At 40.6% G+C, this 13,058-nt stretch overlaps 1 long non-coding RNA gene across 1 annotated transcript; it reads right to left on the minus strand.

Moving 5' to 3' along the window:
• Positions 1-1,858: 1,858 nt before the first annotated feature.
• On the minus strand, positions 1,859-12,836 carry LOC115522040. The gene is made up of 4 exons (XR_003971235.1): positions 12,704-12,836; positions 10,444-10,554; positions 3,211-3,338; positions 1,859-2,009 (listed from the first exon to the last, which is right to left on the minus strand). It is a non-coding gene; the product is annotated as an uncharacterized LOC115522040 (long non-coding RNA).
• Positions 12,837-13,058: the final 222 nt, after the last annotated feature.

Consider the following 13,058-nt stretch of genomic DNA (forward strand, 5'->3'; position numbering starts at 1 on the left):
AGCATCATTGCTTCCCTCTCTTGAATTAATAAGCTCCTATTAGCCCCGTATCATTATCCCTCTACAGGTGTGCTTTCTAACATACAATATGGATCATGTTACTGCCTTGCTGTAAACCCTTCAGTGCTTTCCTGCTCCTGGGCAAAGACAGAAGTACTTCCCAGTTTGCAAGGCCTTCCACAGAACAGGCCTTCCATCATCAAGGCCTTCATAAATTGAGCCATACTTCCCCAACTGCTTTTTGTATGGTCACGTGTTCCAATGGCACAACCAAACTGAAAGCTTTGGCATTATCAGGGTGGGAGGTGTCTCATGCTTATGCCTCAGTGACACTGCAAAAGTGCTTCCCTCTTCCTGAAATACCGTACTTTTCCTTACCTTTTAGAACATCTTGCCATTATTCAACATTTGGGTCTGAGGCTAATGTCTTCCCTTACACCATCAGGAATAATCAATTTCTTTCTTGTGTTTGCACATGTTTCATTTATGGCGACTTTTACATTTTAGAAACTGCTTTGGTATTTTAGGCCCTAGAAGTTACAATTTTCACTTCTGTATCCCCTGCTCTACAAAGAGCCATCAGCACATAGTTGATGCTAGGAAAATCTGTGATGGAATAAAAAGCCCTACAAACCAACCTGGGCTTTACTTGGATTCATTTGAATTTGCTATTGTTTTAATCCCATAGTATGTATGTGTGTGTGTGTGTGTGTGTGTGTGTGTGTGCATGTGTGTGTGTGCGTGTGTGTGTGCTTTAGTTTTTTCACATGGAGAATGATATTTTTAGAATGTGCATTATCTCTGGATACAAAATGTTTTGACTAAATCTAATCTGTCACTGGTGAGCACCCAGCCTGGAAAAAGCAGAGCCATTTCTGAGCTCCTGACACAGCACTATTTCTGGGGATCAGCTGGTTATCCAGTAGCTGGTTGATGACCTTGAATCCATCATTTCATCATGGAGGGAGCAGTATTTATTCTAACAAGAATAGACACAATTCCTAGAGAAAGATTTTCCTTCCCTGCTTACATCCTTAAGACAGTTCTACCTTTTGTGGCCTTACAGAATACTTTACCCATTGCTACAACGTCCTACGTATCATTGCTTCCAATTAGTGAAAACATTTTATAACAAAGGAAGTATAACACAGGGTTTCCATTTACAGACTTTACTAGTCTTACCATGTGTCCCATTATTCATATATAATTGGCTTGAGAGAATGATGAAATGGCCTAACAAGGGCTCACTTTTGATACTATGTTGGACACAACCTCCTATGGAGAAATTTTTGCTTGCGAAACCATTATCCTGGGTTCAATAGGTTTGGGGTTACTACTGTCCTAAGGGAGCAACACTTTCATCAGAGTAAAGTTCTATTAACGTTGAATTAGACAGTACTGAGACTACCACTTCCTCATATTTTCGGGGCTACTCATGTTGCTGAACCAATAGTTAAAGAAGGGTATCATTGCCCCAGCAAGGATATCTAAGTCCAATTACCAGAGGGAAATTGAGATGCTATTACACAATGGTGGTAAATAGAACTGTGTCTGTAGGGGATTCATTGGGGTACATCTTATTCTCCAACAGTTCTGTTCAGTGGAAAACAAGGGCAATCCAAAACAGGATTTTCTAGGACTTACATCTCATAAGAATAAAGATTTGGGTTACTTCAGTAGATAAACAATGTCACCCAGCTGAGGAATTGGCAGCGAGTAATGGAAATGCAAATGGCAGTGGAAGAAGGCAGCTACAATTATTGACATAGGCCTCATAAGACTTATATGAAAGCTGAGGTTATATCTGCATGTTTTCCTTAATTAATATTTTTCTTGTCCCCCGCCCCCCCCCCTTTATTTCTACCCACAGTCTTTCCTTAAAAACCTGGTGATGGCCAGAATTCCTTCAGGCTTCAGATAGGAATTTCATCAAACTGAGACCCCCATGGGACATTATGGTACTTGATGGGATTTTTGTGCCATCTGTGTTGAGGGAATCAATCTTTCACCTGGACAAAGACAAGAGGGGGTGGTGAAGGGCAAAGGTGGTGGCCATTGCCAAATTTCTTCCAACTGGACCATTATATTTACTTTCCACCATTCTCCAACCTGCACTGTGCTCCTGGACACTGGCTTTATTAACCCACCAACAAGTTCCCATGATCAATGGCTTCCATGGGTTCAGCCCAAGGGAGACAAGAGAGCAGAAGACAGAAGGAAGGTGAGATTAGGTATTTATTCTTTAGGCTATTTTCATGACAGATCATGTCAGGTTGGCTATGTCCTTGATCTGAAAGCCACAGGTCCTGTCAGGGATCCTCTACTAAGATGTTCCTCTCTAGGTTCTGACAACTAAGCTTCTTCTTCTCAAGCTTCATAGCATAAGCCTCTAATCAGTTCCTGTTACTAGCCCCGGGGTACTCCAGCATCCCTTGACTATACCATCATGAATATTTCTTTTTGAAAACCATCCTCAAATCATTCAGTTGGAGAGTGTCATCTGTTTCTAGCTGGGATGTTGACTGATAGAGCTCGTGCCCCTTGCATTATGGAAGGATGGTTCTGATTAAATAAGAGTCTTAAAAAGACCGCTGTTACAGATTTATACTCCTGGGGAGGTCCCAGATTTCTGGATGAAATAGCTTTAGGGGAGACTTAAGGAAAAAAGTCTTTTTTTTTGTTTTTTTGATAGAGCTGTTAATAGGGCTTCCCTCCACCACTTCCCCCCAAAGCAAGAAATATGTCAGGGCATCCTAAATGGAGGTTTGGATTCATTTAAATTTGCTCTGATAGTGAATTCCATAGCTGTGGACCTTGGACTAGGATGGACTAGGTGTAGCTGAGGACTCACAGCGGCTGTTGTTGGCTGGCTGAAAGGGGCATTTATGAACAGCCAGCCACAGGGTCAAGCCACAAAGTAGCATAAAGAGGACAGTGTGCACTTCTCTCAAACTGCTAAGTACATTTCTAACAAAATGATCTTCTCCATATATTAACAGCAACAACAAAAAATTGAATCACCTGTGAACTGGACCATGAGGGAGAAATGGGTCTCCGCTTGAAAGGAAAATGACTCAGGAATCAAGCTCATTTACTCCAGCCCCCCCACAAACCTTCCATGACTTTCTCGATCCCGCTAACCATGCCCCAGGGCACTCTATGGTTCTAACTAGAAATTCAGGGGCATTCTTTGCCTCTCCTTCTACTCACCTCAAGTTTTGACTGAGCCTGGCTTACTGGAATTATCCAGACAGACTGGGTTCAAGTTGCAGCTCTAATACTTCAGAGAGCTGTGACTTTGACCAGCACGTTTCATTCTTTAGTTTCAATGTTTTCATCTGGAAAATGGAAATAATGATATCTAATAACCCTTGATTTGACATAAGATGAGCGCAATTAATATGTTCAATGAGCATGATTTGGAAAGTAATTAAAACATAACTCTGTTTTCCATCATCCTTTCAAAATATTCTAAGTGAAAGTAATCTTATCATTCCCCTGGATGAAAAAGACATGTGCAGATCCTATGATTTTTCTCTTGTTCTTTCTCTTAGCCTGAGGCGCTAAATAGTCCGCAGTTCTCAAAGGAGCAAAACCTGGCTCCTTAGAGACATCAGACGTGGGTAAGACACAAAAATAATTAGGTCTAGGGGAATAAAAAGAAAAATGACCGTCATATTAGAAAATTATATAACTATCTCTGGAAAACCTAAAAGAACCTATGGACCAATTCTTAGTAAGATAATTTTAAAATGTGGCTGCTTCTAAGATCAATATATACAATTTCATTTCATCCCTTTCAACCTCCAGAATATACAAAAGACTCACATATAACAATAAGAAAATGCTAAGGATCTTGGAAATATAATTTAAATGGAGATTTGAATTAATGGAAAGATACAACATAGTCATAAAGAGAGATTATTTTAAATATGTTAATTATCTCCAAATTGATCTATAGATTTAAGACACTTGCAGTTAAAATCCCATTAGAATATTCTGAGGAAGCTGACTCCCTGATTCTTAAAAAAAAAAAAAAGGAAGTAGAAGCTTGAAATGCATAGAGTATCTTTTTTCAAAAAAATGTGTTTCTGAATACAATAAAAAAATAAACAAAAATAAAATGTATGTGAAAGAGCAAAGGCCAAGAAATAGCCAAACACTTCCAAAGTGAAAGGATGTCTTCTATCAGATATAAAGATTTACTATAAAGCTTGTTAACGAAGACAGTACAGTATTGGTATAGATGCAGACAAACCAATCATAGGATAAGAAAAGAGATTCACAGAACAGGGCTGCACATATATGAAAAATTGATATCTGACAGAGGGGCATCACAACCTACTTGAGAAAAGAGTATTTATTCGTTCAATGGTGCCAGGACAATTCAATATCCAAACAGGCAAAAATGACATAGGATCCTTCCTACATACTGTACCAAAAAGTCAATTCCAAATGGATTAAAGATGTATATGACAGGCAAAACTTTGTACTGGATTGTAGAGGAGACTAGCTTTACAAGCATGGAGTAAAAACCATTTCTTAAATAAGACACCAAAAAATGCTAATATGAAAGAAAAAAAACTGGTATATCCAACTGTATTGAAATCAGAGACTTCATTCTATCAAGATACCATAAAGAAAGTGAAAAAACAAGCCACAAACTGGGAGATCGTATTTGTAAAACTTTTAAGTGACAAAATATTAGTGTATAGAATACAAAAATAACCTCTAGAATTAATTAGGAAAACCAAATAACCCAAAAGAAAAAGTGGGCAAAAGTTATGAATTGGCATTTCACACACACAAAAAGTCACACTTACACGGCAAAAAAAATATTTGAAAAGAGATTCAACTTTTTAGAAGTCCACAAAATGCAAATTGTGATAAGATATTCACTTACCACACTAACAAAAAAATCATTAAGTTTGCTATCTGTTGGTGAGGATACGAAAGAGAATGTAAATTGTTATGACAAGTAGTTGACATTGTTTTATAAAATCAAATATCCGCATAGCCTATGGTCCAGAAGTAGTTCCACTCCTAGAGATGTAAATGGGTACAAGAAAACAGGCAGAAGAATAATCATAGCAGCCATGCTTGTAATGGAAAAATAAATAAGTGAGTAAATGAGTAACACAATTCTAATCTATAGGAAAAGGGCATGCAAACTGTGGCAGTTACACACATATTACAGAACAATGAAAATTAACTATTGCTACAGATTATGACACAGATGAATCTTAGACATTACACTGTAAAGCAAGTTTCAAATCATTAAACTCTGTAATATAACAAAAATGATTTTGAAATAAATTATTTAGAGAATATATACATATGTGATGGAAGAATGGGAATAAAGGAACGATAAGAAGAGAATACTAGAATTCTAGAATTGATGCCATTCTAGTTCTTAAAGTTGGTTGTGGGTGCTTAGGTATTCATTTTATTGTTTTGCTTCTAACTATATTATACATATTCTTTGTCTCCAAAATGTTCCTGAGACTCTTAATTTTTTTCTACCTTTTCCCTCTTTCCTCTGTTCCTTCCACTGTGAAATTGAGACTATACAGTGAATAATGTAATTCAGTTACTGAGCATTTCAGTTTGATCTGCTTCTCAATTATCATTTCCATTTGTCTGTTAAAAGCTTCTACCTTACCACTTATTTCCAAAGTATTCACTTTTACCTCATAGAGCACAGCTCTCATCAGGTGCCTTAAATTCTCTGTTTAATAATTCCAATATCAGGGTTATCTCTGGGTTGGTGACTATTGTCTTTTCCCTTAAAAGTGGGCCAGAGTTTCCTGGTCCTTTATATGTAAAGTAATTTTTTATTAAGTCCTAGACATTTTGAGTATTTTGTTGTGAGGTTCTAGGTCTTGCTAAAATCCTCTAATGAATGTCAATTTGTTGTTTTAGGAGGGAATCAGGTCGCACCACACGTTCTAGCTCACCATCCGTGGGTGGTGGTTTCAACATCAGTTCTGTTTTCAAAGCCTTTGCTGTTTCATTGCATCTCAGGGGTGAGTTAGCGATTTGTGTCAGTTTATACACAGACTCACGGATCCCCTTTTCCAGAACTCTTCCTTCCATGATCTCCCACACACTCTTTGGTTTCCATGGAAACCAGAGGACTCCTTTTCTGAGTCCACTGGCTAGAAAATCAGGGTTCTCCTTGTGCTATTGAGAAGTTCTATAGAGATGGGCCTACCCTCATGACAAGGTGCTTTGAGAAAAGAGGAGGGAAAGAACTAGGATTTCCTCTATGTTCTTTGGGCCAGGGGGGTCCTTTTTCCAGTTTATTTGGCCAGAAAGACAAGGGTACTCAGATGTCCACACCATGACCACCACTGCTATCATGCAGCTGCCCAAATGAAGCCTGCCTCAGGGAAGAACAAGTATGAAAGAAAAAAGCCAAAAAAAAAAAAAAAAAAAAAAAGTAGGACTATTCTCCTATACTCTCCAGCTCATTGGAGGCCCCTACTCTCAGTCCTTTGGTTATAACACAGGGGAATCTTTTCAGAATTTTGGTATAAGTCCCTACTCTGCAGTATGGAACTCTGACCTACCTTTAGGTCAAAACTGGGAGAGATAAGAGGGAAAAACCCTAACCACACCCCAATTATAGGTCATTAGTCAACAATGGACCTCCCTCCCAATCGGCCTGCTGTTATTAATGTTCAGAGTCTTTAAATCCTGTTTTTTTAATCTGTCACAAGTTATTAGCTGTAATCAGTGAAAAAGAGAGGCTAGAGTGAACTTACTCCATCTTGGCTGGTGCCCAAATCCATATATTCTTTTTTATACATTGAATACTACATAATACAATTAAAAAATTTTTTTAAATGGTCTATCCCCAGAGGATCTCATAGTTCATGGGAGAAGACAGACTCTAAACACACTGTTTTAGGGAATTTGGCTTGAATAAGGAGAAAAGAAATAGGGTCAGAGGTAAAAGGAGACAAAGAGTAACCCTGAATGAGGGAGGTGTTTTGTGGGTTCTTTTAATTTTTTTTGTTTTTTTGTAGTAAGACTTCGCTAAAGCGGGGCTTATAGCTTCTCCTGCCCAAGAGTTAGCACACTTTAATTATTTATTTATTTAGAATAACTTATTTCTGCCTTCCTCCTCGGATGCTAAGCCACATGAAAGCAGGTCCATATCTGTGGTTCACCCTTGTGCCATTCCACACAGTAGGTGGTCAAGATATGTTTACTGACAGATTACGAAGTATTGGCACTTATTTGTTATACCGCGTGCTATCAGGGCTCTGCCATATCCTCTTGCCCGTTACTTCAGTGTACTCTAACCCAACCTCTAATTGCCAGCTCCCAAATTTCTCCACTTGAGGTCTTTCTCAGGCTTCTAAAGCATGTTTTGTCTACCTGCTTGGCAGGTAGTCAGTGCCAAGAAATTACTCTCTGCTAGGAGAAGACCTCAACCAATGACTGACAGAGCTGGTTTATAAAAACTCCAGGCCCTCCCCCCTTGGGAGGGTTAACTCTGTGTCCTGTATCCTACAAGGGCTCTCAGAATTTCCCCAGCAGAGATTAGTTCCACCAGCCCATGGTGATAGCTGGTTCGATAATGCACAATTGATTGGCTGCCTTTTCTTCTCTGACTCCCTTTACCATCCTCTTTTGGTATCTCTTTATCCTCTGATAATAAACCACTTTCACCTAAACCCTAATTTCAGGGTATGCCTCTGGGGCAACCGACATTAAAACAGCTGCATATTCCACCTACACAGGCATGGTCTTTCATCAAGAAGTTTCCCCGTAGCTGGGAGAGTGGGCAGAGCACTGGACTTCATGCCCGACGGTCCTACTTCATCCACTTACCATCTAGGCAACCTTGAACAGTCACTTGACTACTCTGAGGCTCAGATTTTTTTCATCTGGAATGTGGAATTGATAAAAATCTACCTCGTAATATTCTTGTGAGGATACAATAAAATAATTTATGTGCAGAAAAAAAAATATAATATATGTGCAGAAACTTACCACGGATACCAGTGCACAGTGAGTGCCTAGTGCATTCGTGTGAGCTGGCTGAGTGTAAGTATAAAGAATTCTTTCTTGTGCTGTGAATCATCATGCCTGCTTTATTTTTTTTCCTGATGTAGAGTGGGGGTTATATTAACATGCCCAGTCAACATCAGGAATTGCTAATGGTGGGGAAATGTTGGAAAGCTTGTATTGTTTCATCTTGAGAAGCATGCTTCTAATTAGCCAGAGCCTGTTTTATTTCAACATAAATGAGCAATGGCTCAACGGATGGTCCCACTATTCCTGAGTCCCAACGTACTCCAGAGGAAATGTACAACAAACACTTCAGAGAGAGCACATCATCTTTTAATTTATGTGGATTTCTCTTTTATTTGAGAATTGTTCCATGAAGTTTTCATGGCTTCATAGACTTTTAGGTCATAACGAAACCCTAGTGATCGAGAACAGTCGGACCCCATTGTTTTACAGCTGGGGAATCAGAGGCTCCAGTAGCTTCTTTTCTCTCATGGTATTTCAGAAACAATGACAACTGTCTTCAAATATCTAAAGGATTAATAAAGGAGAGAGGAGGTAGTCTTATTAAAGTGACTTCAAAACTTAAAGATGGCGAGAGCATTCGGAATTCTACAGAAGAGGGAAGATTCTGCCAACGAGAGCAGTTCAGCAACAAAAGAGACGACTAAAGAGATAAGCTCACCATCACTGGACATATGCAAGAGGATATTGAACCTATATGGAATGCTCTACAAGGAATTCTTGCTCGTGAAAGGGAGAATTACCTGGGTATTCAAGTACCTTCCAACTTTATGATTCTATTGTTTGGGGTTTCCTACAGGAAATACTTACACAGTCCAGAGCTTTTAGTATATGCTCCGTGAAAACGACAATTGATTTCTACCAAACCCCAGTGGGTCCTTTTATGTTGCCCGAGAGATCATTAATTCTCACCTCACTCCTATGAGCCCCTTGTTTTTTTTTCGTATTGACACTGTATTCAGGGCCAGTTGATCTCCTTTCCAAGCAATCTGGAGGCTCAGGTGTTTGACACAGGATGGGGATCCAGGAGGCCAGGCCTGGCCCATGGGAATGAAGATGGCTACAGCAGCCATGCAAGTGCACCTCTCGGACTTCCCTTCAAGAAAGAACCTGCCATTCAGCTGTCAGGAGCAGTGAGCCGACAGGCTCCAGCCATTAGCGCCTTTAGGATCCATCTTAGCTTTTTTGTTTTTGTTTTTGTTTTTGTTTTTTTTAATTTTTTTTTCAACGTTTATTTATTTTTGGGACAGAGAGAGACAGAGCATGAACGGGGGAGGGGCAGAGAGAGAGGGAGACACAGAATTGGAAACAGGCTCCAGGCTCTGAGCCATCAGCCCAGAGCCTGACACAAGGCTCGAACTCCCGGACCGCGAGATCGTGACCTGGCTGAAGTCGGACGCTTAACCGGCTGCGCCACCCAGGCGCCCCCCATCTAAGCTTTTAAGCTGAAGTCCTATCATTTCCAGGGAGCCCTCACTGCTGGCTGAGCATGGCAAAGGTACCAGGGCCTGGCCATGTCAGCCTGGACTGGGACTCCTCTTTCAGGCTCTTTGCCCTGCAGCTCGCATTGGATCTGTGACTTTTCCGATCTGGATCTACAGCTCTCCCAGCCTGGTCTTGTTTCTTCCCTTCTTTCCTTTCCCAGGTGTCACGTCTACATCACAGTCTGAGGCTTTCCCTACCCAACCCTGCTTCTCTTCCTATTACCTCTCACAGACATAACCCTCAGTAAAGCTTTTATACTCCTAACCCCATCTCCGCCTCTGCTTCTAGAAACACCAGTCAACTCATTGGTTGCCCTGCAACTATGGCGACTATGGCAAAAAAGGGAACAAAAGTCCACATTCCAAAGAAGGAGAATCTGAATCATCAACACATCTGAGGAGACTGAGAAAGCAAGAAAGAGACCTGAAGATAGGGTATGCCACAAAGACCAGAGGGCAGCACTGAGGCTTTAAGAGACAAAGCCTGTAATGATCCCTTGAGAAAAAGCTGGGCGGGGAGCTGTGCCCATAGGGACGCCCCGCCACACTGTTGCTGCTCTTCAGACAGATACCGCCTACTAATGTTTGGCATTTAAAGGGGCCACAGAAAGGAAGGTAAACTGTCCGTGCTCGATCCATCGGCACTGACTGTTCCAAAGCACAAAACACGGACATCAGCAATGAGCTTTATAGATGTGGAAGCGCCAGTTTTAAGGAAGCAGATGATAAAGACAGTCAATATTTATTGCATGCTTAGCATGCACCCGGCACTGTTCACTGTTTTAAGGGCACGGACTATCAGTTTCTGAGGCTCAAGCATCTGGGAGCAGGTTGCTGGATCATTTCGACTCAGGGTCTTTCAGGAGGTTGCAGAGAAGCTGAGAGCCAGGGTTGCAGTCATTTCCAAACTTACCTGGGGCTGGAAGATCCACATCCAAGATCATTCCTGTGGTTTTGGGCAGGCCTCAGTTCCTCACCATGCAGGCGTCTCCACGGGGCTACGTGACCTGGCAGCAGGCTTCCCCTGAAGTGAATGATCCAAGACAGAGAGTTCACCGAAGATAGAAGCCATAGTCTTTCATAATTCAATTTCAGAAGTGCAACGCCTTCCTTTATGCCATATGAGACGACCACACAGCCCAACCCTCCTATAGTGTAGAAGAGCCTTCCACCAGGGCATGGACACAGGAGACAGGGGACACCCAGACTAGACTGTCTTGGAGGCTGACTGCCACAACCTCTAGAGGAACAGTATGAAGTAGATATTTTACCAACGAGGCTCATTTACCAATGAGGCACAGAGAAGCTGTGAGACAAGTGACGGAGTCACAGTTTGAACTGAGCATCTATGTGCCTCACCATTATGCATACTGTCTCCCCAAGAGGAAAACTAGGAGGCAGAGAAGGAAGAAGACGGATGTGGTTAAACTTGATCATTGTGGGTGGTTATGAACGCCACAGGCAGTGATAGTTTATACAGAAGTGTAGAGCTAAAACAGAGCAGTTCCTCATTATCAAGGATAGTCTTTACTCCAAATGCACAGAAAAAGAATTATTTTCCCATTTACCAGATGACAAAATAAAATTCAAAAAGATTGAGTGCTTTTCCCCTAGTTGCACAATAAGTACACAGTGGAGTTAAATTCTGCTCTTCATTTCTAAGTACAGGGCTCTTGTCTATACCTCGGCTGTTCTTTCCACTATCCCAAAGGATAAATGGGTGTTTCAGATTCTCCGGAGTAATAAGCAAGGTAACTAAAGTGGAGGAGAACACCTAGAAATCTATAAATTGGTTAGGTATGAGGTAAAGAAGGCCTGAAATAAAGAAAGAGCACTTATTGGGTCTTTTTCAGTGTTAAAGTATAATCTACATACAGAAAAGTGCAACAGAAGTGTGTGGCTAGTGGAATTTTATACACTGAACAAACCCAATGAAGAAGCAGCCATTACTATTCACCCCCAAATCTCCTTTGTTCCAACTCTCTGTCACCAGCCCTCACGGAGTGAACACCACGCGGACTTACACGATCATACGTTCATTTCACCTGCTTTTGTAGTTTATATAAATGTAATCTTATACTTTCTGCAACTGGTTTATTTCGTTTGATCTTATGTTCATGACATTCATCCATACTGTTGCGTCTACCTGTCGTCTATTCCACTGTGTGACTATATAATTTATTTACCCACTGTACCAGAGGTTGGCAACCTACATTCAAATTTGGCCCACCTCCTATTTCTATACAGCCTGCACGGTAAGAATGATTTGTGCATTTTTGAAGGCTTAAAAAAAAAAAATCAGTAGCATTATTTACAACAGCCAAGATATGGAAGCAACCCAAGTATCCATAATTGATGAATGGATAAAGAAGATGTGTCACGCACACCCATGGACGGGCACACATACGTGCACACACACACACACACACACACACACACACACACACACACTGGAATATTACTCAGCCATAAAAAAGAATGAGATCATACCACGTGTGACAACATGGATGGACCTACAGGGCGTTATGCTCAGTGAGATAAGTCAGACACAGAAAGACAAACACCATATGATTTCACTTATAGTGGAATCTGAAGACCAAAACAAATGAACAAATAACAAAAAAAGTTAAGTACAGAGAATAAATATATATTCTGTAATATAACCTTCTACGTTAATCACACCTCAATAAAAAAAATTTAAAAAAATGAGTGTGCTAAAAATGCAAAAAAAGAGAAAAGAAATAATAAATACAAAGAATAATATTGCAGGACACATAAAAACCACATGAAATTTAAATTTTTGTCCATAGATAACATTTGATTGGGACAAACCATGCTCAGTCTTTTACCTAAAAGCTAGGGCTGCTTTCCCACTACCAATACAGGTAGGCAGTTGCAACAGAGACCTTATCATCACTCTACTGCTTTGCACTGTTTTGGGGGCACTCCAAAAAGAAATGAAATAATTATAAGGTGATTTTTGCCTCTTGGCCTGCGGAGTCCGAATATTGATGCCCTGGCCTTTCACAGAAAAGTTTTGCTGAGCTCTGGGCTATTCTAGCGATGGGCATTTGAGCAGTTTCCAGTTGGATGCTATTATAAATAGTGCTGCTTTGAACATTCCGGTTGGTGTTTTTGCTGAACATCTGAGAGCATTTACTCTGGGCACATACCTAGGAGTAGACTTGCCAACTCGTTGATTAGGTTCAGCTTGCAGGGTACTGGCAGAGTAGCTTGTACTCATTTGGTACTCCAGCTAGCAGTGTATAAGAACTCCAAGTGCTCCATATTCTCATCAATAATTGATATTTTCTGTCTCGTTCATTGAACCACCTGGTGAATGGATAGTGGGAACGTGAGCGTGGCTTTGAAATAAAAATTACAACCTCTAATTGTTTAGGCTATGCCAAAAGCTGTGCCAATAATTTCACCTACGTTGTCACTTTATAGACAAGCCCATTTTACTGACGTGGAAACGGTATTCATCAAGGTTAAGAAACTTGAAGGTCACTCTGGTATTAAGTGGCA

Source organism: Lynx canadensis, chromosome C1, assembly GCF_007474595.2.
Source record: "Lynx canadensis isolate LIC74 chromosome C1, mLynCan4.pri.v2, whole genome shotgun sequence".
Lineage (NCBI taxonomy): Eukaryota > Metazoa > Chordata > Mammalia > Carnivora > Felidae > Lynx > Lynx canadensis.